The 15662-nt window shown below is 40.7% G+C and overlaps 1 pseudogene; it reads left to right on the plus strand.

Annotated features, from left to right (window-relative positions):
- The first annotated feature begins 1215 nt into the window (after positions 1–1215).
- On the plus strand, positions 1216–6907 carry LOC133762118 (heterogeneous nuclear ribonucleoprotein C-like; annotated as a pseudogene).
- Positions 6908–15662: the final 8755 nt, after the last annotated feature.

Raw genomic sequence — 15662 nt, forward strand, 5'->3', positions numbered from 1 at the left:
ATGAGCAGATTTACTGTTTCAGAAATATAATGATGGTTGACAATAGGTAGCGAAAGGGTTTGTGGTGTCCAGAGGCTGAGAGAATCATAATCCTGGCAAAAAGCAATGAAGAGTTAAAGACAGACTGTGATTGTACAATAGGAAAGAAGAAAATAACACAGACGTATACATATAGGAAGTAAAATAAGATTTTCAGTAGATGGGAGAGAAGACACAGACTATAGAATGGATGGAATACTAGGTCATTGGATGGATGATTGTGCCTTCAACAAGGGAAATGAGGAGGAAAGAAGGGGTTTTAATTCACATTGAGTGTGAAGATCTGAGCCACTTTTACCTAGAAATGTCAAGTAAAAAACATACATTTTGTGGGTCCAGAATCCAGCAGTGGTCTGAGCTGGACATAAATTATTGGAGGCACTGTTCATATGTAAGTGGTAGTTAGTTAAAGGAAAGCCGAGAATTCTCACCCAGTGAGAATGTATGGTGGACAGAAGGGCACAGGGCAAAGAAGCAGGCCCTGAGCAGTGTTGGTAGAATCATAGAAGGGGCAATTAGTAGGTTCTGTGTGCAGGAGACAGAACAATGACCAGAGAAGGGAGTGATAATTAGACAAGAGTGGTGTCAGAGATACTAAGTGAGATTTTTAAAGAGGGAATGGAAGCATGTCAAGTGCCACATTGTGGTCTAATAAGATCAGATCATAAATTGTCATTGAATTTGACAGATCAATGAAGGGAGTCTCAGGGGCTGCAGTCAGATCGCAAACCAGAATAAATGTGAAGTAAGGAAGTCGAGAAGTCTGCGAAGTGTGACTGTGAAGGGAAGGGCAGCTGGGAGAGGAACATGCAAAGGAGGGAAGGAGGACATTTAAGTAGAAGATTTATTCTGATCCCATGTCTACCCATGGGGAACCTATCCTAAGCTATTGTTTTGACCCTTATAGCTACAGGCCAAGGAGTCAGAAACTGACAAACCATTTCTAGAGTTTGCTGTGCCACAGCTTCTGAGGAGACCTCTGATGCTTTTGGAGCATGAAGGACTTGATGAGAAGGCATTGTGAGTAAGAAGGAAGCAAAGAGCAGATCACCTTTTTCTTTCCTTGGAGCTAAGCTTAGCTTCTGGAAATTCTTCCATTTCCTGTAGGCTTGGAGTCAACTAGGAAGTAGGCAGTCTGACAAGCCAGGAAGCTGTCTAAGGTGTTTCTAAGCTCCTATGGACCATCTTGCAGACCACTCCAAAGATCTGGTTGTGCTAAAACACCAAAGTCAGAGACCAGGTTAGTTGAGGACTAGACGCCAGATCTAACTGAAGAAACCTCCTTACACTCAACAGTTAAGTAACCACAATCTCCACTCTCACTCTACTGCTGTTTCTGGGTGCTTTCATCACCTCCTCTTTACTCTTTTGATGATGGAGGGATGCCCGCTGTAGAGTTATGGGGATGGTTGAACACATGACACCTAACTCTGGGCAGAAGAGGTGACATCATTCACCAGCCACACACTCAGCCCGGGAGACGTGGGGAATGTCCAGCAGGACCACACAAGGGTTGGATTCAAGAACAGAATGAACAATAAGGAGCTGGAGAGGCAGGCTTCTTAGCATCAAGAGGGTGAAGTGGTTCTATTTCCTGTGAGAGGGTGGGATTGACTTGTTTGAAAACCTGCAATTAGGTAGGGAACTGTAAACTTGCTACTCATGGATATGCTGAAACTGTGCCTTATCACATTACCTTGGTAAGGAAGGTTGTTGTCCTAGGGGATCTTACTCTCCAGGGCAGACTAGAGAGGTGAATTTGGAACTAGACCAAGTCAGGTTCCTCTGATTTTACCAACTATCAAGGCAGCATGTAATATGGAGTCCTAATTTTAGGTCTTAGGTCAGAGAGTAGATGAACTGCAGGCTTCTCAGAGGCTTTCTGGGAGTTAAATGGGAAATGGGGAAGATTTTAGGCATAGAGAGAACACACTGAGGCAGAAAGTGATAAAAAATATCAATACTTGCATTTGATTGAATATTCACATGAGAAACGCTCAAGTTTAAATTAGAAACAACTGGAAAACTTACTGGTTTGGAATAAATTTAGTTTTTCTGCTTCTGAGCAGTAGCAGGGCTTGTCAAAGAAAAGTGTGTGTAGTCATAAAAATAAAGTGGGGTTAGACTTCCACAGAGCTGATTGGTGACATGCAATTCCTACTCACCCTGCCCATTGTTAAAAATTGCAGAGGGGCTGTAGGAAAGGTGAGGGTGCTTCCAGGAAGATGCTGAAAACTGTCAAGAAGCCTCCTAGGTGACATTACATGTGGTGAATTTAACAAGGCCCCCAGTCTGGCCGTCAGCCCTGTCAATGTCTCAGAGCTGCAAAGCCTCAGTAAAGATGATTCATGGCAATCTACTCACAAGACGCTTGAGTAATTTACAGTGTGAGATATTCAATTCTAGTTACTCTAGTATCCCCATCTGGGGTATTCCTTTGTTGAGTTTAGGGTAGCCAGGAAAGCACACTAATAATCAGAATCTTGATTAGGAAGCATTAGAGAGAGATTTCATGACTTGGCAGCAAGGTCAATCAATCATTTCTATTCATTTTTAGAGTTGCTTTTCCAGGGACTGGGGAGTTTATCATGCCTACAGTAGGTGTATCTCTGCATCATGCTGCATAAACACTGCCCAGTTCTTCCTTAATCCTTTTCTTCTTTATACAGCCCACTAACCCAGATTGCGATCCATTTATTTTCCATGATCTTCCTTAGCATGCTGTGATCATCTACAGATCAAATAATATTTCACTTGCCTGTTTCCCTCTCAAGACTGTAATTCATGCATTGCAGGAGAGTAGTGCTGTCATCTTGTGTATCTTGCTTCCATTGCTGATTCTTAGCTATTCTACTCTCATGCAAAAACCCTTCCTTCATGTTCTGCATCAACTATCAAGTGACTTTCTCATGTTCATGACAGCTTTCCGGCCTCTGGCTCTACATTCCTCACCATTGTTAGTCTTGGTTTACCCTGGATAACTTTAATAGCTCTGTGACTAATCAGAGGAAGACCTCACCTTCAATTTCACTTTTAAATTACTTCAACCTACTTCCTTCACCTGCCATGGGCCTGATACTGCTCTTCCAATTCCCACTGCAAGGCATGGGTGAGCTGAGTAAGAGGCTGCCTTGGTGGCAAGGTTGAGATTGAAGGGAGCAGGGGTAAATTGGAAGCCAGATTTTACTGTAGGCATGATAGCCTGGGGAAGTGGCCCAGTCTCAGCGCTGAGGTAGATGCTACATCAGAGAAACTCTTTGAGGGCCTTAAAATATACTTTGACTGGCTCTTTACCTAGAGTAGTAAGTAATGGATGTATGAATTTGTTCTTCAGTGGTCTTTCAAAGGCTTTTCAGGAGTGGCTGTGTAGCTTAGTATAAACATCCATGTCCCACTTTGGAGTACTTGGGTTCACTTCCCGGCTCCAGGCCCTGACTCCAGCTTCCAGACAATGGAAGACATCAGTGATGGTTCAGGTAGTTGGGTCCCTGCCACTCATGTGGGAGATCTGGATTGCATTCCCATGTCCTGGCTGTGGCCCAGGCCCAGCAGCCCCAGTTGTTTCAAATATTTGGGTTGTGACCAGTGGATAGAAGCATTTTCTCTGTCTCCGTTTTTCTCCTCTGTTTCTTTCTGTCTCTCAATAAAATTAAAAAAAAAAAAATTAAAGAACTTTCCAGGATGAGACATACTAGGAACCTAGTATGTGAAATAATGATCAAACCTAGAATAGACCTATTAATCAATTAATAATTATTTATATTCTGCATTAATTTTTCCAAAGCATAAAATAAATAAGACTTTAGGAATAAAATGGTGGGAAATATCTCTGTTGTAGAATATATTCTTTGGAAAGAAATTTGTTAAAAACTTTGGTAGGATAAAATAAAATCACAAAATATATTTTTAAAGATTTATTTATTTACTTGAAAGTCAGAGTTACACACAGAGAGAGAAGGAGATGCAGAGAGAGAGAGGTCTTCTATCCACTGGTTCACTCCCCAATTGGCCGCAACATTTGGTGCTGTACTAATCCAAAGCCAGTTTCCAGGAGCTTCTTCCAGGTCTCCCATGCAGGTGCAGGGGCCCAAGGACTTGGACCATCTTCTAGTGTTTTCCCAGGCCATAGAGAGATCTGGATCGGAAGTGGAGCCACTGGGTCTTGAACCGGCACCCATATGGGTTGCTGGCACTGCAGGTGGCAGCTTTACCCACTATGCCACAGTACCGGCCCCAAAATCACAAAATATTAATGTTCTTTCTTTTTAAAAGGGTCATTTGAAAAAAAATTAAAAGTATCAAATATAAAAAAGATTATTTGAAAAAAATTTAAAAATTAAATAATAAAAAGGGTTATTTAAAAATAAATGAGGATAAATATTGATATTACTTATCAATAATTACATTTATGTTGACATAATACAAATGTACTGCTGAAAGATATTTTCAAAAAAAGTAAAATCTTGACCCAGACAGATATAAAGTAGAAATATATTAAAAATATTGCTTAACTCATTGATCAGTGCAGGATACAGGCAGACACTATAGGAATTCAAAAGCAGCAAACAAACATACATTTCTAGATAAGTACCATTTAGATAAATGGACAAATGAAGAGAAAAGTGCTTTTGCACAAGGGTAAGGTTAGTCCCTCCATCAGACAGAGCTCAGTTGTACATCTATGCACAAAAGTAATTTCACAGTGCAGTAAACTACCTGCAACTTATAAAATTAGTAGAGTTAGAATCAACTAAGCAAAAGTGTGCTATATAAAATACATAGTTTTCTATCGAAACACATTTTTCTGTCTCAAAGACACTGAAATTTTGATACTCCAAATTAAATGATTTTGCAATAATGAGCTGTTGATATATATTCAGAAGGAGCCTGGTTGTTGAAGTTCAGGCACCAGCATTGTGTTTAGGGATTGTGGGAAGATGCTTATTCATATGAAATTGTCTATGCCAAGTCTGAAATCACAAATAGACCATCTACCGCCTCTTCTCTTCACTCAAATGGTTTATCTTTGTACAGAGTTATCAGTTACTGGAAACGAGGGAATTATAAACCTTCTCTTATTTTGAATAAGGTTTTGGAAAAAGATTTATCAGGAAGAAAATAGAATAAATTAATAGATAAGAGCCAATTTTCTATTATTTTTCTATGAAGAAATCCCTTATGGAGTTCATTATAAATGGATATTTAATATATTTCTAAACACTCAGATGCCCTTACCTCTAAGATATCTTTATGGAGAATAACAGTTTTCAGTTATTTTCTTGGGTTTGGTCTCCCAATCAACAATTTAAACATTAAGGTGGGGCTGGCACTGTGGTGCACTCAGCAGGTTAATGCTCTGGCATCCCATATGAGTGCCGGTTCGAGACCCAGCTGCACCAATTTTGATCCAGCTCTCTGCTGTGGCCTGGGAAAGCAGTAAAAGATGGCCCAAGTCCTTGGGCCCCTGCACCCACATGGAAGACCCAGAAAAAGCTCCTGGTCCCTGGCTTCAGATCAGCGCAGTTCTGGCTGTTGCAGCCAATTGAGGAGTGAACCATTGGATGGAAGACCTCTCTCTCTCTCTCTGCCTTTCCTCTCTCTGTGCAACTCTGACTTTCAAAATAAATAAATAAATTTTTGTACGGAGATGAAGACAGTGTGGTTGTGGCCTTGTTGCCTACCTCAACCAGCAGTTGGCCTCTCTGCGCAGAACTTGGGAGTGGGAGCTTCAGAATTGAATCTCTTCTCCCTCCCCCTCCTGGTTACAAATCACTTGAAATTTATTAGTGGAACTTTGCTTGAGTGAGATTTTTTGATCTTCAGCTACATTTTTCGGCTTTGTGAAGAACCTATCATCAAACACATTGGCAAACAATGTTACCAACAAGACAGATTCTCACTCCATGAACTCCCGTGTATTCTTCGGGTATCTCAACACTTGCGGTCAAGAAGTCTGATGTAGAGGCAATCTTCTCGAAGTATTGTGTAATTGTGGGCTGCTCTGTTCATAAGGGCTTTGCTGTTGTTCAGTATGTTAATGAGAGAAATGCCTGAGCTGCAGTAGCAGGAGAGGATGGCAGGATGATTGCTGGGCAGGTTTTAGACATTAATCTGGCTGCAGAGCCAAAAGTGAACCGAGGAAAAGCAAGTGTGAAACGATCTGCAGCGGAGATGTACGGCTCCTCTTTTGACTTGCACTAGGACTTTCAGCGGGATTATGATGACAGGATGTACAGCTACCCAGCACGTGTTCCTCCTCCTATTGCTCGGGCTGTAGTGCCCTCTAAACGCCAGCGTGTATGAGGAAACACCTCAAGAAGGGGAAAAAAGTAGCTTCAGTTCTAAGAGTGGACAACGAGGATCTTCTTCCAAGTCTGGAAAGTGGAAAGGAGATGACCTCCAGGCCATTAAGAAGGAGTTGACACAGATAAAGCAAAAAGCAGATTCTCTGCTGGAAAGCCTGGAAAAAATTGAAAAGGCGCAGAGCAAACAAGGAGTAGAGATGAAGAATGCTAAGTCAGAAGAGGAGCAGAGCAGCAGCTCCCTGAAGAAAGATGAGACAAATGTGAAGAGGGAGTCTGAGGGGGGCAGATGACTCTGCTGAGGAGGGGGACCTGCTGGCTGGTGATGATAATGAAGATGGGGGATGACCAGCTGGAGTTGATCAAGGATGATGAAAAAGAGGCTGAGGAAGGAGAGGATGACAGAGACAGCGCCAATGGCGAGGATGACTCTTAAGCACATAGTGGGGTTTAGGAATCTTATCCCATGATTTCTTTACCTAGGCGCTTGTCTAAGATCAACATTTTCACCAGATCCTCTCCCCTAGTATCTTCAGCACATGCTCACTGTTCGCCCCATCCTTGTCCTTCCCATGTTCATTAATTCCTATTGCCCTGCACCTAGTTCCATTTCACTTCCTTTGATGCTCCTAGTAGTTTTGTTAAGTCTTGCCCTGTAATTTTTGCTTTTAATTTTGATACCTCTTTATGACTTAACAACAAAAAGGATGTATGGTTTTTATCAGCTATCTCCAAAATAATCTCTGTTAATGCAGGGAGTACAGTTCTTCCCATTCATGAGTTCAGTAGTTGCTTCCCTAACTGCAAAAGCCATCTCATTTAGTTGAGTAGCACCTTTAAACAGTTTTGAGTTAGAAGTGTGTGTGTTGTGCCCCACATAGGAGTGCTATGTGGGGCTGTTCAACACAACTGTAACAATGTATTTTTGTGAATGAGAGTTGGCATGTCAAATCCATCCTCTAGAAAAAAAGTAGTGTAATAGTCTTAATATTTGTTTTCTAAAGTTGATACTGTGGGTTATTTTTGTGAACAGCCTTATGTTGGGACTTTTTTCTCAAAATAAACAAGTCCTTATTAAACCAGGAATCTGGAGGAAAAAGAAAAAAAAAAAACAAATAAATAAATCTTTCAAAAAAAAAAAAAACAATAGGGCGAGAATTTGGCTTAGCTGTTAAACTCTGGTTTGGGAGGCCAGCATCCCAAATTGGAGTGCCTGCATTAGAATTCCACGTGTGCTTCTGATTCCTGCTTCCTGCTAATACATACCCTGGGAGGCAGCAAGCTGAGTCCCTGACACCCAGATGGGAGGCATGGATTAGGTTTTCAGCTCCCAGCTTCAGTCCCTTTCAGCCATTGCAGGCATACAGGAATTGAACCAGAAGAGTTCTCTCTGTCAACCTATTTTTCTACCTTTCTCTCTTTGCTTCAAATAAATAAATGCATAAATAATTTAAACAAAAAAAGTAAAACAAAAATAATTAAGCCTTTTATGTTGCTTTACATTGCTGATTTTCATTGTTTTTCTTTAAAATAAAATACCTGAGCTTTGTATGAAAGAGCATCTTATTCTAAAATGCAAGTTATTTTGATAAATTAAAATCAGCTCTACTTTCAGCCCAGATTAAAATATGTAATAGTCTGAAACCTGATTGTTCCAGAGTAGTGAAACTTCACAGTTACATTTTTTATAGCATGAGAAATCTGATTGAAGTATTTGATTTCGAGTGTCTGAGTGATAGATCATGTTGTTTGCCTTCCTCCTTTAGCATGGATAATGTTAGCTTGATTTGTGCATCATGAGTTATAAGCAGAGACAACTGATGGTTGTCAGGGCCCTCATGTTCATTTAATGTCAATGTTCCCTCTCAGACTCGGGGGAACTTGAGAGAAACACACTTGAATTGAAGAGCTAAGGAAGTAGGAGCAACTGAAAGCATTTTTTTTTTTTTTTATCACTAACATTAGCTATCATGGGTAGAGTCTGGCTGGAGAATGGCAAACATGAGACTACTTTTAAAACTTTGTGGGAAAAAATGGACTTGATGATGGCTCAAGTGCTTGGATCCTTGCCACTGAAGTGTGAAACCCAGACTGAGTTTGAGATTTCTGGCTTTGGCTCAGGTCAGCTATTGTGAATATTTGGGAAGTGAACCAGTGATGAAACAGTGGATGGAAGATCTCTTTTTGTCTCTGACTCTGTTTTTGTCTATCTACTTTTCAAATAAAACGAAAAAAAAAATTTTTTAAAAGCTTAAATTTATTTTAGTGCAAAATACTTGAAATCCACATGTAATTCTTTCACAATGCCCATTTTTCATGAACTTTATGAAGCTTCCTTGTATGTATGGATTTCAAAAATTTTAGCATCAAAAAAAGTGTTTTAATTCCATTTTCATAAACTTTTTGAAGTACCTCATATATACCTTGTGTATGTACCATTATTCAATATTGTTAACTCAACACACAACTTTTCCTGTAGCCCCAGAAACAGCCTCAGAATCCTAAACTAAAGAAATCCACAACTAATAAATCAGAGTTGGCATGCGATTTAGAAATTATTTGCCATGCTTTCTCCATCTCTTGTTTTTGAATTTTAATGTCTTATAAATACCATGAAACAGGCCATGACTGACTGCATCAAAGATAATTTTTCCAAAAGTCACAGAATAAGACCCTCCTTTTGCCATCATCCCCTCAGGTAGAACCCAGGTTGCAGGCAGGTCTTGTTTGGCATAATTTAATTGCAGTTTTATCTGTTTTTTGGAACTATTAGTTGCCAACATTAAAACATCAAGCAATTTCACAAAGTTATTCAGGTTTCTGTCTTATCTTTTGAAATCATGCTTGGAAACATCGGACTGTGTTGTTTTGTTGTTGTTATTTTTTTTTTTGAGAGAGAGAGAGAGAGAGAAACCAAAAGACACAAAGAGAGAGCTCTTATCCACGACTTCCCTCCCCACATGCCCACAATAGCCAGTGCTGGGCCTGGCTGAAGTGGGAAGCCAGGAACTCCATCCAGGTCTCCTACATGGGTGGCAGGAGCGCAGTTATTTGAGCTATCATCTGCTTCTAAGGTACATTAGCAGGAAGCTGGAACTGGGAGCAGAGCAGAGACTTGAACTCAGGCATTTGGAAGTGGAATGTGGGCATCTTAACTGTTAGGAAAAGAGTTGCAGATTGGTGGCTCCTCACACGGGGCACCAAGATGTTAGGAAAAGAGTCACAGAATAGAGAAGCGGCAGTGCACGAATTTACAGCCAGACCGAATTTATTCAGAGAAAATAAATCCACAGAGGTGGGTGACCAACTGCCTGCGTGTACAAGATGGAGCGTGTGGCAGAAGGCCCTGGCGCCCAGGTGCTAGGCCTTTTTAAGGAGGGCTAGGGCTGGGTGTGGGGGAGGGGGCAGCAGGGAGGGGCCTTGGGAACCTGGAAAATAATGCAGGGTGGGGTATGAAGGCAATAGGGTGTGAGACCCAATTGAGTTTCAAGGGCAAGGAATACATTCCAAAGTATCTCCTTTGGGCAAGGAGGGAGAATGGCTGAGGCTTATATCCTTGTTCCATCATTAACCATTAGGATAAATGCTCACTTCTGACGCAAGACTTTTTTTTTTTTTTTTTTTTTTTTTTTGGTAATGTTGGTTGGTTGGTTGGTTTGAATGGCAGAGTTACAGAGAGAGAGAGTGTCAGAGAGATATTTTTCCATTGCCGGTTTACTCCCCAAATGGCCAGAATGGTTGGGGCTGGGCCTGGCCAAAGTCAGGAGATTGGAACTCCATCTGGTCTTCCACATGGGTGCTAGAAGCCCAAGTACTCAGATCATGTTCTGCTGTATTCCCAGGTGTATTAGCAGGAAGCTGGATCAAAAGTGAAACAGTTGGGACCGCTACTCATGTAGAATGCTGGCATTGCAGTGGCAGCTTAACCTGTTGCACCACACCACACCACACCGCTAGCCCTGACACAGGATTTTTTCTTTGGACATTGCAGCAAACTGGCTGCATCTGAGATTTGATTCTCCCTGAAAGACACAAAAGTAAACAAGTTTGCTGTGGACCCACTCATCCCACTTTGTTCATTTGCCTATTCAGCATGGCCTCTATTAGAATTTGAAAGCATAGCCATTCCTTATTTTACAGTGATGCTAAATCCCGATGGCATGTTCTCTCTGATCTCACAGAATTTTCAGGATCAGGAGCATGGGGGCAGGGTCTGAGGTCTCCCTTTTAGGTGCAAAGGCAGTGTCAGAAGTGAGCAATGAGAGCAACAGGAATTCCTCTAAGTTTGCATCTTTCCCTAGCATTCAGGTCCTGAAAGTAGGGCACAGATTTCTGGGCCAGAAATTAAGAGTCCAGAAGGCTAAGATCCCTTCAGGTGTGAAGGATTTAATTTCAGCAAGACTGGCATCCTGTCAGTGGCCTTGCATCTGCCAATGAGATGTCATCACTAAGCAATTAAGAACACAGTTGGGGGTAGGGAAAGTCAATATAGATCCCAAAAGTGTTCTGTTATGTTCTATATCTTTAAAAGGAGTGGATATGAAATGGTGACTCTTAGACCACACTTCTTTCAGGAAGTCTCAGATGTAATGAGGGTCAAGAATGCTTAAGAAAATGAGGAGCTTTGTATTATAATTATGTATTTTTTTTTAAAAAAGAGATTCATTTATTTAAAAGCTAGAGTGACACAGAGAGACAGAAGAGACAGAGAGGTCTTCCATCTGCAGGTTCACTACCTAAATGACTGCAAGGCCCAGCCTGGGCCAGTCTGAAACTAAGAGCCATTATTCCTTCTGGGTCTCTCACATGGTTGGCAGGAGCCTAAGCACTTGGGCCATCATCTACTGCCTTCCTAGGCACATTAGCTGGGAGCTTAATCAGAAGCAAAGCAGTAGAGAGTTGGATGTGGGATGACGGCGCTGGAGGAAGTTGCTTTACCTACTGTGCCACAATGCCAGCTCCTATCTTATTTTTCTTGATTGGAAGAAAGTATTACTTGTGATAGAGCTCGGTGCTGTAGTTTCTGGGTTCTTTTCTTCCGCCTCCCTACCATTTGTCTCACACAGGCCTGTTCTTATCTCCAGCCTGTATTTACTGTCAGCCTTTGCTTGGGACACTCACCGTTCTTCTGAGGCTTTACATGGATGATCTGGAGTTCTCCCTACCCCAACTCCCTATGTCTCTTTCCTCAGTTACTTTTCCTCGTAACACTTCTAAACGACCAATAAACTAAACAACTAGTATACTAATATACTGGTGGAATTAAAGAGAAGTTTATCTTGGTGGAAAAATGTTGAAATCCATTCACACATGTTTAACTTCCTCATTATGTTCAGAGCTGGTGTTCTTTCAACTAGCCAAAGGAGAGTAGAAGGTTTTGTTTTTACTGCAATTTGAGGTACACAGTACATGATGTACACAGTACATGTACAGTACACATTACAAGGTATACAGTAAATGTTTCTTAAAAAAATGTTGGAAACTATGCAGTAAATGCATGGCAGCAAGTTTCACAGACTATGAGAACTCATATCAGGTTTCACAGATTTTAAGAAAAAAACCTGGAGGCAGGGATAGTGAAGTGATTTCCCCAATCTCTCAACTTTCCGTATTTAAAATCAGCAAGTAGTTTGTATTAGGTGAAAGGTAGAAATTCGGAACAGCTTCTAGGCAAATGGTTTCTTTATTGTGGAGATAGATGCCTCTAAATCATGCACATTTTTAAAGGCCTCTTGAAATAGGGACACAGATCAAAGAGTGGCTGTCTAGAGTAGAATCTGAAAAAGCACAATGGTCCTAGGTGGAGTTGCCAATTTCCCTAATAAAGGAAGAAGGAGCGGGAGGTTCTTTTGGTTAAAAATAAATAAATAAATAGTAAATTTAAAAATTAGAAAATAAATCCAAGATGTGGGAATGTTCCATTTTCATCTTAGGGGCAATTCTGTATTTTATAGTTACCTCAACTGTCCTCAGTAGTTAAACAGAGAGGAAAGCCAGTGACAAAACAGGACATTCAGCCTCCCTGCTTACTTAGCAGGGTTGCTGGGGGTCCACGTGGGCCCACTCCTGAGGCTAAAGGCTGACTCTTCCCGGATCCAGAATGTGTTTATTTTCAGAAACTGCAGTGCTCAGCATCAAAGCAAAGAATGGCTGCTTTTCTGGGCTCTGCCTAAGAAAAGATGCTACCTTGAAAACAGATTGCCTCTAATTTACTTGGAAGTCAGAGTGATCTATGAATGTGAATTACTTTATATTATAGGTTATTATCATTTACTGCCCAAACCTTTAGCAGCAGGCAGACCTGTTAGAGAGCTGAAGAATACTTTAAAAATGGTATGTTCATCTATTTTAATACACTGTGCAGTGATCATCATACGAGGTTAACAAGAAAAAATTCAAGCATGACTATAAAGAGAAATGACTGCATTTGCTGGTATAACTCTATGATGCTCTGGAAAGATGACACAGTGGAAGAGGTAACATTATAGCTTCAAGCTATACCAAACTATTCCTTATTTCTATACATGAAAAAATAGAGTTGCCTAAAAAGCAGGGGGAGGGAGCCTCTAAATTCCATATATTAAGCTCTGGAACTAATGAGTATGCTGTCACTCTGTGGCCAGGGAACATATTTTACAACATCAAAGGGGAAAGCCCAGTAACAACCTGGAGAGGAAGCAGAGTTCCAAACCTGTGAATACCACAAATGAATGAAAGACATTTCTACATACTGTGAAGTACAGTAATTAAGCAATTGAAGACCAGAGCAACATGCCTGATCATGAATAAAACCTTTTACCAATCACAAAAACACAAGAGACAATGAGAGACACAGAAAAGAGTTGAGAAAATTCATTCAACAGGTAGTATGGACTATGTGAGGAAAACTTAAAATTCAATGAGGTAGGAAGTCTCATTTGAGGAAAACTTTAATATTTTTGTTTTTCTTGAACTGGAAGCACATTGCCTCAAAAGTAGTTGTAACTACTACTAACTAACACCATCACAGGCGATAAAAATGCATTGGTAGTATTTACTGAAATGTAATCCAGTAAATAGTAAAATTAAAGAGACTGAAAATGTGGTCTTTAACTGATAAAAAGCCTATTACTTTAAAAGCAACTTCATAGGTAAGGTTATGAATACCTTGAGTCCATGTGAGGAATGGCTAAGGGAGGGGAAGAGATTGTAGAATCTTGGTTTACCAAAAGTGAAACAGCATGCTTCCTTTCTGAATGGAAAGACATCCAAAACTAAAAATGAAAGGAGAGGGAAAGATAGTTCAGAAGATGTCTTAAAGCGTCCATGAAACATTCTTTCCCACAGTTTGAGAATGGCAAGCAGTGAGAGAAAATTTTGAAGCAATTGGTTTGTGTTTGTGAATGATGTGCGCTGAAAAACAAAACAAAGCAAAATAACAAAAATGATAAAGTATATTTGACTTTTGACAGATAAGTAAAATTAATCAGTAAATGATCCTTTCACCTGGGAGCTGGTATTTAGCAATGTGGCTAATACACCTGTATCGCATACTCAAGAACCTGGTTTTTCAAATTCTGCATCCAGTTCCTGACTCCAGCTTTCCAATAGTGCAGATTCTGGGAGGCAGAAATGATGGTTCAAATAATTGGATTCCAGACATCCACATGGGAACCCTGGATTGAGTTTCCAGCTTCCAACTTTGGCCCAGGCCAGCACCAGCCATTGCAGGCATTTAGGGATGGAACTAGTGAATAGGAGTGCTCTCTCTTTCTCTCTCTATTGCCTGTGAAAAAACCAAAGGCATATATTTCACTAACTACTATTATGCAGATTAAGTTTTAAATTAGCACAATATGTTAGATAAGGCTCATTGTTTTAAAAGCACATGTGTATGCAGAACCCATGAAGAAGTATACAACAAGAAAACAGAGTTACTAGAAAGGAATTTAATTCATGAGTACCCACACACATGCATGCATTTTATATTTCATGGAAAAATTGAATTAAAAAGGTTCATTTTCTGCCTGAAATTTTAAAATCCATGCATAGCCTTTTGAAAATCTGCGATTCCATGCACTTTTTGAAGGCCCCTCACAATTTCAAATTTTTTGTCACCAAAGTAAACTTTTTTAATCTCATTTACTATGAACTTTCTGATGTATTTCTTAAATATATTTATATGTAAATATATATACACATATATATTCATATGAAAGTTATTCTAATTCTAGAAGTGATACTATAGAAAGGGAGTACAAGGAATAGGAATGAAATTATCACAGGGAATTGAACTAGCTCAGGTGTTGTTTGGATGTGGCCATGCTGGTTCGATTTGTGAACATGACCACTTGAGGTAAATATTCCAGCAATATTCAAGGAAGGACCCTAAATACATTTTAATATTCATACCCTTGAAATTTGCCCAAATGAAGAATTTGATCTTTTCTCAGGAGACACCCATGTGAAGGGATAATTAGTGAGCAGATATAGAAACATTTTAGTGATAAAGCAATAATCCATATTTAAGTTTTTTTTTGTTTTGTTTTTTGTTTTCTTTTTCTTTCTTTTTTTTTTTAATTTTTGACAGGCAGAGTGGACAGTGAGAGAGAGAGAGAGACAGAGAGAAAGGTCTTCCTTTTGCCGTTGGTTCACCCTCCAATGGCCGCCGCGGTAGCGCGCTGCGGCCGGCGCACCGCGCTGATCCGATGGCAGGAGCCAGGTGCTTCTCCTGGTCTCCCATGGGGTGCAGGGCCCAAGCACTTGGGCCATCCTCCACTGCACTCCCGGGCCACAGCAGAGAGCTGGCCTGGAAGAGGGGCAACTGGGACAGGATCGGTGCCCCAACCGGGACTAGAACCCGGTGTGCCGGCGCCGCAAGGCGGAGGATTAGCCTAGTGAGCCGCGGTGCCGGCCCATATTTAAGTTTTTGGTGGATTCTGTGTGGTGATAAATTTGGGGAAAGGAAAATTGAAAAACAAAATGGAATCTTACATATTAATATATTATATATTTTTACAATTATTTATTATTTATGTATTTATTTATTTTGAAAGTCAGAGTTACAGAGACAGAGTCACACACACACACACACACACACATGGATCTTCTGTCCACTGGTTCACTCCCCAGATGTTAAAACAGTCAATGCTGGACCAGGCCAAAGCCAGGAGCCAGGAGCTTAATCTGGGTCTCCCACATGGGTGGCAGAGACCCAAACACTTGGGACATCTTCCACTGCTTTGCCTAAGCCATCACCAGGGATATGGAATTGGAACTGGAGCATCTGGGATGTGAACCTGAGCCCATATGGGTGCTAGAGCCACAGGCAGTACCTTTACC

The sequence above is a fragment of the Lepus europaeus genome, chromosome 6, assembly GCF_033115175.1.
Source record: "Lepus europaeus isolate LE1 chromosome 6, mLepTim1.pri, whole genome shotgun sequence".
Classification (NCBI taxonomy): Eukaryota; Metazoa; Chordata; class Mammalia; order Lagomorpha; family Leporidae; genus Lepus; species Lepus europaeus.